We start from the raw sequence: 18,009 nt of genomic DNA, 5'->3' as shown, positions 1-18,009 counted from the left end.
AATCACTTTAAACATCTCATTTTTTCTTTAAAAGTGATTTTCCACGTAAAAATGTGAATTGTAGTTCAAAGAGGCAACATTTGAAAACGGACCATTTTTTTCGTTTCTAAAGCATGTCGTAAGGGGGGGTGGTTATCTCTTTCACCAAAACATGGGCGTTTTTGATTGAACAATAAAGGCCTCCAAATGTTATTTTATTCAATTCCAGTGGAGTAGAAACACTTTTTAAGGCCGCAGAGTGAGTAAATTGGCCATTTTCATTCACTTTTACCCATTCCAAAAATCTTGTGTTTAAGACCCCTGGACGCATGAAAATCACTTTAAACATATCATTTTATCTCTAAAAGTGATAATCCACATACAAATGTGAATTGTAGTTCAAAGATGGAACATTTGAAAATGAACCATTATTTTCGTTTCTGAAGCATGTCGTAAGGGGGGGTGGTTATCTCTTTCATCAAAAATCTGGCGTTTTTGATTGAACAATAAAGGCCTCCATATGTTATTTAATTCACTTTCTGGGGTGGAGAAAAACTTTTTAAGGCCTCAGAGAGAATAAATTGGCCATTTTCATTCACGTTTTCCCATTCCTCAAATCTTGTGTTTAGGGCCCGGGGAAGCTTGAAAATCACTTCAAACATCTAATTTTATCTCTAAAAGAGATTATCCACGTACAAATGTGAATTGTAGTTCAAAGACGCAACATTTGAAAATGGACCATTTTTTTCGTTTCTGAAGCATGTCGTAAGGGGGGGTGGTTATCTCTTTCACCAAAAAATGGGCGTTTTTGATTGAACAATAAAGGCCTCCAAATGTTATTTTATTCACTTCCAGTGGAGTAGAAACACTTTTTAAAGCCGCAGAGTGAGTAAATTGGCCATTTTCATTCACTTTTACCCATTCCAAAAATCTTGTGTTTAAGACCCCTGGACGCATGAAAATCACTTTAAACATATCATTTTATCTCTAAAAGTGATAATCCACATACAAATGTGAATTGTAGTTCAAACATGCAACATTTGAAAATGAACCATTATTTTCGTTTCTGAAGCATGTCGTAAGGGGGGGTGGTTATCTCTTTCATCAAAAATCTGGCGTTTTTGATTGAACAATAAAGGCCTCCAAATGTTATTTAATTCACTTCCCGTGGAGGAGAAACACTTTTTAAGGCCTCAGAATGAGTAAATTGGCCATTTCCATTCACTTTTACCCATTCCTCAAATCTTGTGTTTAAGGCTCCTGGAAGCATGAAAATCACTTTAAACATATCATTTTATCTCTAAAAGTGATAATCCACATACAAATGTGAATTGTAGTTCAAAGATGCAACATTTGAAAATGAACCATTTTTTTCGTTTCTGAAGCATGTCGTAAGGGGGGGTGGTTATCTCTTTCACCAAAAAATGGGCGTTTTGGATTGAACAATAAAGGCCTCCAAATGTTATTTTATTCACTTCCAGTGGAGTAGAAACACTTTTTAAAGCTGCAGAGTGAGTAAATTGGCCATTTTCATTCACTTTTACCCATTCCAAAAATCTTGTGTTTAAGGTCCCTGGAAGCATGAAAATCACTTTAAACATCTCATTTTTTCTTTAAAAGTGATTTTCCACGTACAAATGTGAATTGTAGTTCAAAGAGGCAACATTTGAAAACGGACCATTTTTTTCGTTTCTGAAGCATGTCGTAAGGGGGGGTGGTTATCTCTTTCACCAAAAAATGGGCGTTTTTGATTGAACAATAAAGGCCTCCAAATGTTATTTTATTCACTTCCAGTGGAGTAGAAACACTTTTTAAAGCCGCAGAGTGAGTAAATTGGCCATTTTCATTCACTTTTACCCATTCCAAAAATCTTGTGTTTAAGACCCCTGGACGCATGAAAATCACTTTAAACATATCATTTTATCTCTAAAAGTGATAATCCACATACAAATGTGAATTGTAGTTCAAAGATGCAACATTTGAAAATGGACCATTATTTTCGTTTCTGAAGCATGTCGTAAGGGGGGGTGGTTATCTCTTTCATCAAAAATCTGGCGTTTTTGATTGAACAATAAAGGCCTCCATATGTTATTTAATTCACTTTCTGGGGTGGAGAAAAACTTTTTAAGGCCTCAGAGAGAATAAATTGGCCATTTTCATTCACGTTTTCCCATTCCTCAAATCTTGTGTTTAGGGCCCGGGGAAGCTTGAAAATCACTTCAAACATCTAATTTTATCTCTAAAAGTGATTATCCACGTACAAATGTGAATTGTAGTTCAAAGACGCAACATTTGAAAATGGACCATTTTTTTCCTTTCTGAAGCATGTCGTAAGGGGGGGTGGTTATCTCTTTCATAAAAAATCGGGCGTTTTTGATTGAACAATAAAGGCCTACAAATGTTATTTAATTCGCTTCCCGTGGAATAGAAATACTTTTTAAGGCCGCAGAGTGAGTAAATTGGCCATTTTCATTCACTTTTACCCATTCCTCAAATCTTGTGTTTAAGGCCCCTGGAAGCATGAAAATCACTTTAAACATCTCATTTTTTCTTTAAAAGTGATTTTCCACGTAAAAATGTGAATTGTAGTTCAAAGAGGCAACATTTGAAAACGGACCATTTTTTTCGTTTCTAAAGCATGTCGTAAGGGGGGGTGGTTATCTCTTTCACCAAAACATGGGCGTTTTTGATTGAACAATAAAGGCCTCCAAATGTTATTTTATTCAATTCCAGTGGAGTAGAAACACTTTTTAAGGCCGCAGAGTGAGTAAATTGGCCATTTTCATTCACTTTTACCCATTCCAAAAATCTTGTGTTTAAGACCCCTGGACGCATGAAAATCACTTTAAACATATCATTTTATCTCTAAAAGTGATAATCCACATACAAATGTGAATTGTAGTTCAAAGATGGAACATTTGAAAATGAACCATTATTTTCGTTTCTGAAGCATGTCGTAAGGGGGGGTGGTTATCTCTTTCATCAAAAATCTGGCGTTTTTGATTGAACAATAAAGGCCTCCATATGTTATTTAATTCACTTTCTGGGGTGGAGAAAAACTTTTTAAGGCCTCAGAGAGAATAAATTGGCCATTTTCATTCACGTTTTCCCATTCCTCAAATCTTGTGTTTAGGGCCCGGGGAAGCTTGAAAATCACTTCAAACATCTAATTTTATCTCTAAAAGTGATTATCCACGTACAAATGTGAATTGTAGTTCAAAGACGCAACATTTGAAAATGGACCATTTTTTTTGTGTCTGAAGCATGTCGTAAGGGGGAGTGGTTATCTCTTTCGTCAAAAATCTGGCGTTTTCGCTTGAAGAATAAAGACCTCCAAATGTTATTTTATTCACTTGCCGTGGAGGAGAAAAACTTTTTAAGGCCGCAGAGTGAGTAAATTGGCCATTTTCATTCACTTTTACCCATTTCTCAAATCTTGTGTTTAGGGCCCCTGGAAGCTTGAAAATCACTTTAAACATCGAATCTTATCTCTAAAAGTGATTTTCCACGTACAAATGTGAATTGTAGTTCAAAGACGCAACATTTGAAAATGGACCATTTTTTTCGTTTCTGAAGCATGTCGTAAGGGGGGGTGGTTATCTCTTTCATCAAAAATCGGGCGTTTTTGATTGAACAATAAAGGCCTACAAATGTTATTTAATTCGCTTCCCATGGAGGAGAAACACTTTTTAAGGCCGCAGAGTGAGTAAATTGGCCAGTTTCATTCACTTTTACCCATTCCTCAAATCTTGTGTTTAAGGCCCCTGGAAGCATGAAAATCACTTTAAACATCTCATTTTTTCTTTAAAAGTGATTTTCCACGTACAAATGTGAATTGTAGTTCAAAGAGGCAACATTTCAAAATGGACCATTTTTTTCGTTTCTGAAGCATGTCGTAAGGGGGGATGGTTATCTCTTTCACCAAAAAATTGCCGTTTTTGATTGAACAATAAAGGCCTCCAAATGTTATTTTATTCACTTCCAGTGGAGTAGAAACACTTTTTAAAGCCGCAGAGTGAGTAAATTGGCCATTTTCATTCACTTTTATCCATTCCAAAAATCTTGTGTTTAAGACCCCTGGACGCATGAAAATCACTTTAAACATATCATTTTATCTCTAAAAGTGATAATCCACATACAAATGTGAATTGTAGTTCAAACATGCAACATTTGAAAATGAACCATTATTTTCGTTTCTGAAGCATGTCGTAAGGGGGGGTGGTTATCTCTTTCATCAAAAATCTGGCGTTTTTGATTGAACAATAAAGGCCTCCAAATGTTATTTAATTCACTTCCCGTGGAGGAGAAACACTTTTTAAGGCCTCAGAATGAGTAAATTGGCCATTTCCATTCACTTTTACCCATTCCTCAAATCTTGTGTTTAAGGCTCCTGGAAGCATGAAAATCACTTTAAACATATCATTTTATCTCTAAAAGTGATAATCCACATACAAATGTGAATTGTAGTTCAAAGATGCAACATTTGAAAATGAACCATTTTTTTCGTTTCTGAAGCATGTCGTAAGGGGGGTGGTTATCTCTTTCACCAAAAAATGGGCGTTTTTGATTGAACAATAAAGGCCTCCAAATGTTATTTTATTCACTTCCAGTGGAGTAGAAACACTTTTTAAAGCTGCAGAGTGAGTAAATTGGCCATTTTCATTCACTTTTACCCATTCCAAAAATCTTGTGTTTAAGACCCCTGGACGCATGAAAATCACTTTAAACATATCATTTTATCTCTAAAAGTGATAATCCACATACAAATGTGAATTGTAGTTCAAAGATGCAACATTTGAAAATGGACCATTTTTTACGTTTCTGAAGCATGTCGTAAGGGGGGGTGGTTATCTCTTTCATCAAAAATCTGGCGTTTTTGATTGAACAACAAAGGCCTCCAAATGTTATTTAATTCACTTCCCGTGGAGGAGAAACACTTTTTAAGGCCTCAGAATGAGTAAATTGGCCATTTCCATTCACTTTTACCCATTCCTCAAATCTTGTGTTTAAGGCCCCTGGAAGCATGAAAATCACTTTAAAGATCTCATTTTTTCTTTAAAAGTGATTTTCCACGTACAAATGTGAATTGTAGTTCAAAGAGGCAACATTTGAAAAAGGACCATTTTTTTCGTTTCTGAAGCATGTCGTAAGGGGGGGTGGTTATCTCTTTCACCAAAAAATGGGCGTTTTTGATTGAACAATAAAGGCCTCCAAATGTTATTTTATTCACTTCCCGTGGAGTAGAAACACTTTTTAAGGCAGCAGAGTGAGTAAATTGGCCATTTTCATTCACTTTTACCCATTCCAAAAATCTTGTGTTTAAGACCCCTGGACGCATGAAAATCACTTTAAACATATCATTTTATGTCTAAAAGTGATAATCCACATACAAATGTGAATTGTAGTTCAAAGATGCAACATTTGAAAATGAACCATTATTTTCGTTTCTGAAGCATGTCGTAAGGGGGGGTGGTTATCTCTTTCATCAAAAATCTGGCGTTTTTGATTGAACAATAAAGGCCTCCAAATGTTATTTAATTCACTTCCCGTGGAGGAGAAACACTTTTTAAGGCCTCAGAATGAGTAAATTGGCCATTTCCATTCACTTTTACCCATTCCTTAAATCTTGTGTTTAAGGCCCCTGGAAGCATGAAAATCACTTTAAACATCTCATTTTATCTTTAAAAGTGATTTTCCACATACAAATGTGAATTGTAGTTCAAAGAGGCAACATTTGAAAATGGACCATTTTTTTCGTTTCTGAAGCATGTCGTAAGGGGGGGTGGTTATCTCTTTCATCAAAAATCTGGCGTTTTTCATTGAACAATAAAGTCCTCCAAATGTTATTTAATTCACTTCCCGTGGAGGAGAAACACTTTTTAAGGCCTCAGAATGAGTAAATTGGCCATTTCCATTCACTTTTACCCATTCCTCAAATCTTGTGTTTAAGGCCCCTGGAAGCATGAAAATCACTTTAAACATCTCATTTTATCTTTAAAAGTGATTTTCCACATACAAATGTGAATTGTAGTTCAAAGAGGCAACATTTGAAAATGGACCATTTTTTTCCTTTCTGAAGCATGTCGTAAGGGGGGGTGGTTATCTCTTTCATCAAAAATCGGGCGTTTTTGATTGAACAATAAAGGCCTACAAATGTTATTAAATTCGCTTCCCGTGGAATAGAAATACTTTTTAAGGCCGCAGAGTGAGTAAATTGGCCATTTTCATTCACTTTTACCCATTCCTCAAATCTTGTGTTTAAGGCCCCTGGAAGCATGAAAATCACTTTAAACATCTCATTTTTTCTTTAAAAGTGATTTTCCACGTACATATGTGAATTGTAGTTCAAAGAGGCAACATTTGAAAACGGACCATTTTTTTCGTTTCTGAAGCATGTCGTAAGGGGGGGGGTGGTTATCTCTTTCACCAAAAAATGGGCGTTTTTGATTGAACAATAAAGGCCTCCAAATGTTATTTTATTCACTTCCAGTGGAGTAGAAACACTTTTTAAAGCCGCAGAGTGAGTAAATTGGCCATTTTCATTCACTTTTACCCATTCCAAAAATCTTGTGTTTAAGACCCCTGGACGCATGAAAATCACTTTAAACATATCATTTTATCTCTAAAAGTGATAATCCACATACAAATGTGAATTGTAGTTCAAAGATGCAACATTTGAAAATGAACCATTATTTTCGTTTCTGAAGCATGTCGTAAGGGGGGGCGGTTATCTCTTTCATCGAAAATCTGGCGTTTTTGATTGAACAATAAAGGCCTCCATATGTTATTTAATTCACTTTCTGGGGTGGAGAAAAACTTTTTAAGGCCTCAGAGAGAATAAATTGGCCATTTTCATTCACGTTTTCCCATTCCTCAAATCTTGTGTTTAGGGCCCGGGGAAGCTTGAAAATCACTTCAAACATCTAATTTTATCTCTAAAAGTGATTATCCACGTACAAATGTGAATTGTAGTTCAAAGACGCAACATTTGAAAATGGACCATTTTTTTCGTTTCTGAAGCATGTCGTAAGGGGGAGTGGTTATCTCTTTCGTCAAAAATCTGGCGTTTTCGCTTGAACAATAAAGACCTCCAAATGTTATTTTATTCACTTGCCGTGGAGGAGAAAAACTTTTTAAGGCCGCAGAGTGAGTAAATTGGCCATTTTCATTCACTTTTACCCATTTCTCAAATCTTGTGTTTAGGGCCCCTGGAAGCTTGAAAATCACTTTAAACATCGAATCTTATCTCTAAAAGTGATTTTCCACGTACAAATGTGAATTGTAGTTCAAAGACGCAACATTTGAAAATGGACCATTTTTTTCGTTTCTGAAGCATGTCGTAAGGGGGGGTGGTTATCTCTTTCATCAAAAATCGGGCGTTTTTGATTGAACAATAAAGGCCTACAAATGTTATTTAATTCGCTTCCCATGGAGGAGAAACACTTTTTAAGGCCTCAGAATGAGTAAATTGGCCATTTCCATTCACTTTTACCCATTCCTCAAATCTTGTGTTTAAGGCTCCTGGAAGCATGAAAATCACTTTAAACATATCATTTTATCTCTAAAAGTGATAATCCACATACAAATGTGAATTGTAGTTCAAAGATGCAACATTTGAAAATGAACCATTTTTTTCGTTTCTGAAGCATGTCGTAAGGGGGGGTGGTTATCTCTTTCACCAAAAAATGGGCGTTTTGGATTGAACAATAAAGGCCTCCAAATGTTATTTTATTCACTTCCAGTGGAGTAGAAACACTTTTTAAAGCTGCAGAGTGAGTAAATTGGCCATTTTCATTCACTTTTACCCATTCCAAAAATCTTGTGTTTAAGGTCCCTGGAAGCATGAAAATCACTTTAAACATCTCATTTTTTCTTTAAAAGTGATTTTCCACGTACAAATGTGAATTGTAGTTCAAAGAGGCAACATTTGAAAACGGACCATTTTTTTCGTTTCTGAAGCATGTCGTAAGGGGGGGTGGTTATCTCTTTCACCAAAAAATGGGCGTTTTTGATTGAACAATAAAGGCCTCCAAATGTTATTTTATTCACTTCCAGTGGAGTAGAAACACTTTTTAAAGCCGCAGAGTGAGTAAATTGGCCATTTTCATTCACTTTTACCCATTCCAAAAATCTTGTGTTTAAGACCCCTGGACGCATGAAAATCACTTTAAACATATCATTTTATCTCTAAAAGTGATAATCCACATACAAATGTGAATTGTAGTTCAAAGATGCAACATTTGAAAATGGACCATTATTTTCGTTTCTGAAGCATGTCGTAAGGGGGGGTGGTTATCTCTTTCATCAAAAATCTGGCGTTTTTGATTGAACAATAAAGGCCTCCATATGTTATTTAATTCACTTTCTGGGGTGGAGAAAAACTTTTTAAGGCCTCAGAGAGAATAAATTGGCCATTTTCATTCACGTTTTCCCATTCCTCAAATCTTGTGTTTAGGGCCCGGGGAAGCTTGAAAATCACTTCAAACATCTAATTTTATCTCTAAAAGTGATTATCCACGTACAAATGTGAATTGTAGTTCAAAGACGCAACATTTGAAAATGGACCATTTTTTTCCTTTCTGAAGCATGTCGTAAGGGGGGGTGGTTATCTCTTTCATCAAAAATCGGGCGTTTTTGATTGAACAATAAAGGCCTACAAATGTTATTTAATTCGCTTCCCGTGGAATAGAAATACTTTTTAAGGCCGCAGAGTGAGTAAATTGGCCATTTTCATTCACTTTTACCCATTCCTCAAATCTTGTGTTTAAGGCCCCTGGAAGCATGAAAATCACTTTAAACATCTCATTTTTTCTTTAAAAGTGATTTTCCACGTAAAAATGTGAACTGTAGTTCAAAGAGGCAACATTTGAAAACGGACCATTTTTTTCGTTTCTAAAGCATGTCGTAAGGGGGGGTGGTTATCTCTTTCACCAAAACATGGGCGTTTTTGATTGAACAATAAAGGCCTCCAAATGTTATTTTATTCAATTCCAGTGGAGTAGAAACACTTTTTAAGGCCGCAGAGTGAGTAAATTGGCCATTTTCATTCACTTTTACCCATTCCAAAAATCTTGTGTTTAAGACCCCTGGACGCATGAAAATCACTTTAAACATATCATTTTATCTCTAAAAGTGATAATCCACATACAAATGTGAAATGTAGTTCAAAGATGGAACATTTGAAAATGAACCATTATTTTCGTTTCTGAAGCATGTCGTAAGGGGGGGTGGTTATCTCTTTCATCAAAAATCTGGCGTTTTTGATTGAACAATAAAGGCCTCCATATGTTATTTAATTCACTTTCTGGGGTGGAGAAAAACTTTTTAAGGCCTCAGAGAGAATAAATTGGCCATTTTCATTCACGTTTTCCCATTCCTCAAATCTTGTGTTTAGGGCCCGGGGAAGCTTGAAAATCACTTCAAACATCTAATTTTATCTCTAAAAGTGATTATCCACGTACAAATGTGAATTGTAGTTCAAAGACGCAACATTTGAAAATGGACCATTTTTTTTGTGTCTGAAGCATGTCGTAAGGGGGAGTGGTTATCTCTTTCGTCAAAAATCTGGCGTTTTCGCTTGAAGAATAAAGACCTCCAAATGTTATTTTATTCACTTGCCGTGGAGGAGAAAAACTTTTTAAGGCCGCAGAGTGAGTAAATTGGCCATTTTCATTCACTTTTACCCATTTCTCAAATCTTGTGTTTAGGGCCCCTGGAAGCTTGAAAATCACTTTAAACATCGAATCTTATCTCTAAAAGTGATTTTCCACGTACAAATGTGAATTGTAGTTCAAAGACGCAACATTTGAAAATGGACCATTTTTTTCGTTTCTGAAGCATGTCGTAAGGGGGGGTGGTTATCTCTTTCATCAAAAATCAGGCGTTTTTGATTGAACAATAAAGGCCTACAAATGTTATTTACTTCGCTTCCCATGGAGGAGAAACACTTTTTAAGGCCGCAGAGTGAGTAAATTGGCCAGTTTCATTCACTTTTACCCATTCCTCAAATCTTGTGTTTAAGGCCCCTGGAAGCATGAAAATCACTTTAAACATCTCATTTTTTCTTTAAAAGTGATTTTCCACGTACAAATGTGAATTGTAGTTCAAAGAGGCAACATTTCAAAATGGACCATCATTTTTTTCGTTTCTGAAGCATGTCGTAAGGGGGGATGGTTATCTCTTTCACCAAAAAATTGGCGTTTTTGATTGAACAATAAAGGCCTCCAAATGTTATTTTATTCACTTCCAGTGGAGTAGAAACACTTTTTAAAGCCGCAGAGTGAGTAAATTGGCCATTTTCATTCACTTTTACCCATTCCAAAAATCTTGTGTTTAAGACCCCTGGACGCATGAAAATCACTTTAAACATATCATTTTATCTCTAAAAGTGATAATCCACATACAAATGTGAATTGTAGTTCAAACATGCAACATTTGAAAATGAACCATTATTTTCGTTTCTGAAGCATGTCGTAAGGGGGGGTGGTTATCTCTTTCATCAAAAATCTGGCGTTTTTGATTGAACAATAAAGGCCTCCAAATGTTATTTAATTCACTTCTCGTGGAGGAGAAACACTTTTTAGGGCCTCAGAATGAGTAAATTGGCCATTTCCATTCACTTTTACCCATTCCTCAAATCTTGTGTTTAAGGCTCCTGGAAGCATGAAAATCACTTTAAACATATCATTTTATCTCTAAAAGTGATAATCCACATACAAATGTGAATTGTAGTTCAAAGATGCAACATTTGAAAATGAACCATTTTTTTCGTTTCTGAAGCATGTCGTAAGGGGGGGTGGTTATCTCTTTCACCAAAAAATGGGCGTTTTTGATTGAACAATAAAGGCCTCCAAATGTTATTTTATTCACTTCCAGTGGAGTAGAAACACTTTTTAAAGCTGCAGAGTGAGTAAATTGGCCATTTTCATTCACTTTTACCCATTCCAAAAATCTTGTGTTTAAGACCCCTGGACGCATGAAAATCACTTTAAACATATCATTTTATCTCTAAAAGTGATAATCCACATACAAATGTGAATTGTAGTTCAAAGATGCAACATTTGAAAATGGACCATTTTTTACGTTTCTGAAGCATGTCGTAAGGGGGGGTGGTTATCTCTTTCATCAAAAATCTGGCGTTTTTGATTGAACAACAAAGGCCTCCAAATGTTATTTAATTCACTTCCCGTGGAGGAGAAACACTTTTTAAGGCCTCAGAATGAGTAAATTGGCCATTTCCATTCACTTTTACCCATTCCTCAAATCTTGTGTTTAAGGCCCCTGGAAGCATGAAAATCACTTTAAAGATCTCATTTTTTCTTTAAAAGTGATTTTCCACGTACAAATGTGAATTGTAGTTCAAAGAGGCAACATTTGAAAATGGACCATTTTTTTCGTTTCTGAAGCATGTCGTAAGGGGGGGTGGTTATCTCTTTCACCAAAAAATGGGCGTTTTTGATTGAACAATAAAGGCCTCCAAATGTTATTTTATTCACTTCCCGTGGAGTAGAAACACTTTTTAAGGCAGCAGAGTGAGTAATTTGGCCATTTTCATTCACTTTTACCCATTCCAAAAATCTTGTGTTTAAGACCCCTGGACGCATGAAAATCACTTTAAACATATCATTTTATGTCTAAAAGTGATAATCCACATACAAATGTGAATTGTAGTTCAAAGATGCAACATTTGAAAATGAACCATTATTTTCGTTTCTGAAGCATGTCGTAAGGGGGGGTGGTTATCTCTTTCATCAAAAATCTGGCGTTTTTGATTGAACAATAAAGGCCTCCAAATGTTATTTAATTCACTTCCCGTGGAGGAGAAACACTTTTTAAGGCCTCAGAATGAGTAAATTGGCCATTTCCATTCACTTTTACCCATTCCTTAAATCTTGTGTTTAAGGCCCCTGGAAGCATGAAAATCACTTTAAACATCTCATTTTATCTTTAAAAGTGATTTTCCACATACAAATGTGAATTGTAGTTCAAAGAGGCAACATTTGAAAATGGACCATTTTTTTCGTTTCTGAAGCATGTCGTAAGGGGGGGTGGTTATCTCTTTCATCAAAAATCTGGCGTTTTTCATTGAACAATAAAGGCCTCCAAATGTTATTTAATTCACTTCCCGTGGAGGAGAAACACTTTTTAAGGCCTCAGAATGAGTAAATTGGCCATTTCCATTCACTTTTACCCATTCCTCAAATCTTGTGTTTAAGGCCCCTGGAAGCATGAAAATCACTTTAAACATCTCATTTTATCTTTAAAAGTGATTTTCCACATACAAATGTGAATTGTAGTTCAAAGAGTCAACATTTGAAAATGGACCATTTTTTTCCTTTCTGAAGCATGTCGTAAGGGGGGGTGGTTATCTCTTTCATCAAAAATCGGGCGTTTTTGATTGAACAATAAAGGCCTACAAATGTTATTAAATTCGCTTCCCGTGGAATAGAAATACTTTTTAAGGCCGCAGAGTGAGTAAATTGGCCATTTTCATTCACTTTTACCCATTCCTCAAATCTTGTGTTTAAGGCCCCTGGAAGCATGAAAATCACTTTAAACATCTCATTTTTTCTTTAAAAGTGATTTTCCACGTACAAATGTGAATTGTAGTTCAAAGAGGCAACATTTGAAAACGGACCATTTTTTTCGTTTCTGAAGCATGTCGTAAGGGGGGGGGTGGTTATCTCTTTCACCAAAAAATGGGCGTTTTTGATTGAACAATAAAGGCCTCCAAATGTTATTTTATTCAATTCCAGTGGAGTAGAAACACTTTTTAAGGCCGCAGAGTGAGTAAATTGGCCATTTTCATTCACTTTTACCCATTTCAAAAATCTTGTGTTTAAGACCCCTGGACACATGAAAATCACTTTAAACATATCATTTTATCTCTAAAAGTGATAATCCACATACAAATGTGAATTGTAGTTCAAAGATGCAACATTTGAAAATGAACCATTATTTTCGTTTCTGAAGCATGTCGTAAGGGGGGGCGGTTATCTCTTTCATCGAAAATCTGGCGTTTTTGATTGAACAATAAAGGCCTCCATATGTTATTTAATTCACTTTCTGGGGTGGAGAAAAACTTTTTAAGGCCTCAGAGAGAATAAATTGGCCATTTTCATTCACGTTTTCCCATTCCTCAAATCTTGTGTTTAGGGCCCGGGGAAGCTTGAAAATCACTTCAAACATCTAATTTTATCTCTAAAAGTGATTATCCACGTACAAATGTGAATTGTAGTTCAAAGACGCAACATTTGAAAATGGACCATTTTTTTCGTTTCTGAAGCATGTCGTAAGGGGGAGTGGTTATCTCTTTCGTCAAAAATCTGGCGTTTTCGCTTGAACAATAAAGACCTCCAAATGTTGTTTTATTCACTTCCAGTAGAGTAGAAACACTTTTTAAAGCCGCAGAGTGAGTAAATTGGCCATTTTCATTCACTTTTACCCATTCCAAAAATCTTGTGTTTAAGACCCCTGGACGCATGAAAATCACTTTAAACATATCATTTTATGTCTAAAAGTGATAATCCACATACAAATGTGAATTGTAGTTCAAAGATGCAACATTTGAAAATGAACCATTATTTTCGTTTCTGAAGCATGTCGTAAGGGGGGGTGGTTATCTCTTTCATCAAAAATCTGGCGTTTTTGATTGAACAATAAAGGCCTCCAAATGTTATTTAATTCACTTCCCGTGGAGGAGAAACACTTTTTAAGGCCTCAGAATGAGTAAATTGGCCATTTCCATTCACTTTTACCCATTCCTTAAATCTTGTGTTTAAGGCCCCTGGAAGCATGAAAATCACTTTAAACATCTCATTTTATCTTTAAAAGTGATTTTCCACATACAAATGTGAATTGTAGTTCAAAGAGGCAACATTTGAAAATGGACCATTTTTTTCGTTTCTGAAGCATGTCGTAAGGGGGGGTGGTTATCTCTTTCATCAAAAATCTGGCGTTTTTCATTGAACAATAAAGGCCTCCAAATGTTATTTAATTCACTTCCCGTGGAGGAGAAACACTTTTTAAGGCCTCAGAATGAGTAAATTGGCCATTTCCATTCACTTTTACCCATTCCTCAAATCTTGTGTTTAAGGCCCCTGGAAGCATGAAAATCACTTTAAACATCTCATTTTATCTTTAAAAGTGATTTTCCACATACAAATGTGAATTGTAGTTCAAAGAGGCAACATTTGAAAATGGACCATTTTTTTCCTTTCTGAAGCATGTCGTAAGGGGGGGTGGTTATCTCTTTCATCAAAAATCGGGCGTTTTTGATTCAACAATAAAGGCCTACAAATGTTATTAAATTCGCTTCCCGTGGAATAGAAATACTTTTTAAGGCCGCAGAGTGAGTAAATTGGCCATTTTCATTCACTTTTACCCATTCCTCAAATCTTGTGTTTAAGGCCCCTGGAAGCATGAAAATCACTTTAAACATCTCATTTTTTCTTTAAAAGTGATTTTCCACGTACAAATGTGAATTGTAGTTCAAAGAGGCAACATTTGAAAACGGACCATTTTTTTCGTTTCTGAAGCATGTCGTAAGGGGGGGTGGTTATCTCTTTCACCAAAAAATGGGCGTTTTTGATTGAACAATAAAGGCCTCCAAATGTTATTTTATTCAATTCCAGTGGAGTAGAAACACTTTTTAAGGCCGCAGAGTGAGTAAATTGGCCATTTTCATTCACTTTTACCCATTTCAAAAATCTTGTGTTTAAGACCCCTGGACGCATGAAAATCACTTTAAACATCTCATTTTATCTCTAAAAGTGATAATCCACATACAAATGTGAATTGTAGTTCAAAGATGCAACATTTGAAAATGAACCATTATTTTCGTTTCTGAAGCATGTCGTAAGGGGGGGGCGGTTATCTCTTTCATCGAAAATCTGGCGTTTTTGATTGAACAATAAAGGCCTCCATATGTTATTTAATTCACTTTCTGGGGTGGAGAAAAACTTTTTAAGGCCTCAGAGAGAATAAATTGGCCATTTTCATTCACGTTTTCCCATTCCTCAAATCTTGTGTTTAGGGCCCGGGGAAGCTTGAAAATCACTTCAAACATCTAATTTTATCTCTAAAAGTGATTATCCACGTACAAATGTGAATTGTAGTTCAAAGACGCAACATTTGAAAATGGACCATTTTTTTCGTTTCTGAAGCATGTCGTAAGGGGGAGTGGTTATCTCTTTCGTCAAAAATCTGGCGTTTTCGCTTGAACAATAAAGACCTCCAAATGTTATTTTATTCACTTCCAGTAGAGTAGAAACACTTTTTAAAGCCGCAGAGTGAGTAAATTGGCCATTTTCATTCACTTTTACCCATTCCAAAAATCTTGTGTTTAAGACCCCTGGACGCATGAAAATCACTTTAAACATATCATTTTATGTCTAAAAGTGATAATCCACATACAAATGTGAATTGTAGTTCAAAGATGCAACATTTGAAAATGAACCATTATTTTCGTTTCTGAAGCATGTCGTAAGGGGGGGTGGTTATCTCTTTCATCAAAAATCTGGCGTTTTTGATTGAACAATAAAGGCCTCCAAATGTTATTTAATTCACTTCCCGTGGAGGAGAAACACTTTTTAAGGCCTCAGAATGAGTAAATTGGCCATTTCCATTCACTTTTACCCATTCCTTAAATCTTGTGTTTAAGGCCCCTGGAAGCATGAAAATCACTTTAAACATCTCATTTTATCTTTAAAAGTGATTTTCCACATACAAATGTGAATTGTAGTTCAAAGAGGCAACATTTGAAAATGGACCATTTTTTTCGTTTCTGAAGCATGTCGTAAGGGGGGGTGGTTATCTCTTTCATCAAAAATCTGGCGTTTTTCATTGAACAATAAAGGCCTCCAAATGTTATTTAATTCACTTCCCGTGGAGGAGAAACACTTTTTAAGGCCTCAGAATGAGTAAATTGGCCATTTCCATTCACTTTTACCCATTCCTCAAATCTTGTGTTTAAGGCCCCTGGAAGCATGAAAATCACTTTAAACATCTCATTTTATCTTTAAAAGTGATTTTCCACATACAAATGTGAATTGTAGTTCAAAGAGGCAACATTTGAAAATGGACCATTTTTTTCCTTTCTGAAGCATGTCGTAAGGGGGGGTGGTTATCTCTTTCATCAAAAATCGGGCGTTTTTGATTCAACAATAAAGGCCTACAAATGTTATTAAATTCGCTTCCCGTGGAATAGAAATACTTTTTAAGGCCGCAGAGTGAGTAAATTGGCCATTTTCATTCACTTTTACCCATTCCTCAAATCTTGTGTTTAAGGCCCCTGGAAGCATGAAAATCACTTTAAACATCTCATTTTTTCTTTAAAAGTGATTTTCCACGTACAAATGTGAATTGTAGTTCAAAGAGGCAACATTTGAAAACGGACCATTTTTTTCGTTTCTGAAGCATGTCGTAAGGGGGGGTGGTTATCTCTTTCACCAAAAAATGGGCGTTTTTGATTGAACAATAAAGGCCTCCAAATGTTATTTTATTCAATTCCAGTGGAGTAGAAACACTTTTTAAGGCCGCAGAGTGAGTAAATTGGCCATTTTCATTCACTTTTACCCATTTCAAAAATCTTGTGTTTAAGACCCCTGGACGCATGAAAATCACTTTAAACATATCATTTTATCTCTAAAAGTGATAATCCACATACAAATGTGAATTGTAGTTCAAAGATGCAACATTTGAAAATGAACCATTATTTTCGTTTCTGAAGCATGTCGTAAGGGGGGGCGGTTATCTCTTTCATCGAAAATCTGGCGTTTTTGATTGAACAATAAAGGCCTCCATATGTTATTTAATTCACTTTCTGGGGTGGAGAAAAACTTTTTAAGGCCTCAGAGAGAATAAATTGGCCATTTTCATTCACGTTTTCCCATTCCTCAAATCTTGTGTTTAGGGCCCGGGGAAGCTTGAAAATCACTTCAAACATCTAATTTTATCTCTAAAAGTGATTATCCACGTACAAATGTGAATTGTAGTTCAAAGACGCAACATTTGAAAATGGACCATTTTTTTCGTTTCTGAAGCATGTCGTAAGGGGGAGTGGTTATCTCTTTCGTCAAAAATCTGGCGTTTTCGCTTGAACAATAAAGACCTCCAAATGTTATTTTATTCACTTCCAGTAGAGTAGAAACACTTTTTAAAGCCGCAGAGTGAGTAAATTGGCCATTTTCATTCACTTTTACCCATTCCAAAAATCTTGTGTTTAAGACCCCTGGACGCATGAAAATCACTTTAAACATATCATTTTATGTCTAAAAGTGATAATCCACATACAAATGTGAATTGTAGTTCAAAGATGCAACATTTGAAAATGAACCATTATTTTCGTTTCTGAAGCATGTCGTAAGGGGGGGTGGTTATCTCTTTCATCAAAAATCTGGCGTTTTTGATTGAACAATAAAGGCCTCCAAATGTTATTTAATTCACTTCCCGTGGAGGAGAAACACTTTTTAAGGCCTCAGAATGAGTAAATTGGCCATTTCCATTCACTTTTACCCATTCCTTAAATCTTGTGTTTAAGGCCCCTGGAAGCATGAAAATCACTTTAAACATCTCATTTTATCTTTAAAAGTGATTTTCCACATACAAATGTGAATTGTAGTTCAAAGAGGCAACATTTGAAAATGGACCATTTTTTTCGTTTCTGAAGCATGTCGTAAGGGGGGGTGGTTATCTCTTTCATCAAAAATCTGGCGTTTTTCATTGAACAATAAAGGCCTCCAAATGTTATTTAATTCACTTCCCGTGGAGGAGAAACACTTTTTAAGGCCTCAGAATGAGTAAATTGGCCATTTCCATTCACTTTTACCCATTCCTCAAATCTTGTGTTTAAGGCCCCTGGAAGCATGAAAATCACTTTAAACATCTCATTTTATCTTTAAAAGTGATTTTCCACATACAAATGTGAATTGTAGTTCAAAGAGGCAACATTTGAAAATGGACCATTTTTTTCCTTTCTGAAGCATGTCGTAAGGGGGGGTGGTTATCTCTTTCATCAAAAATCGGGCGTTT

The sequence above is a fragment of the Triturus cristatus genome, chromosome 10 (assembly GCF_964204655.1).
Source record: "Triturus cristatus chromosome 10, aTriCri1.1, whole genome shotgun sequence".
Classification (NCBI taxonomy): domain Eukaryota; kingdom Metazoa; phylum Chordata; class Amphibia; order Caudata; family Salamandridae; genus Triturus; species Triturus cristatus.
Note: the sequence above shows the minus strand (reverse complement) of the source record.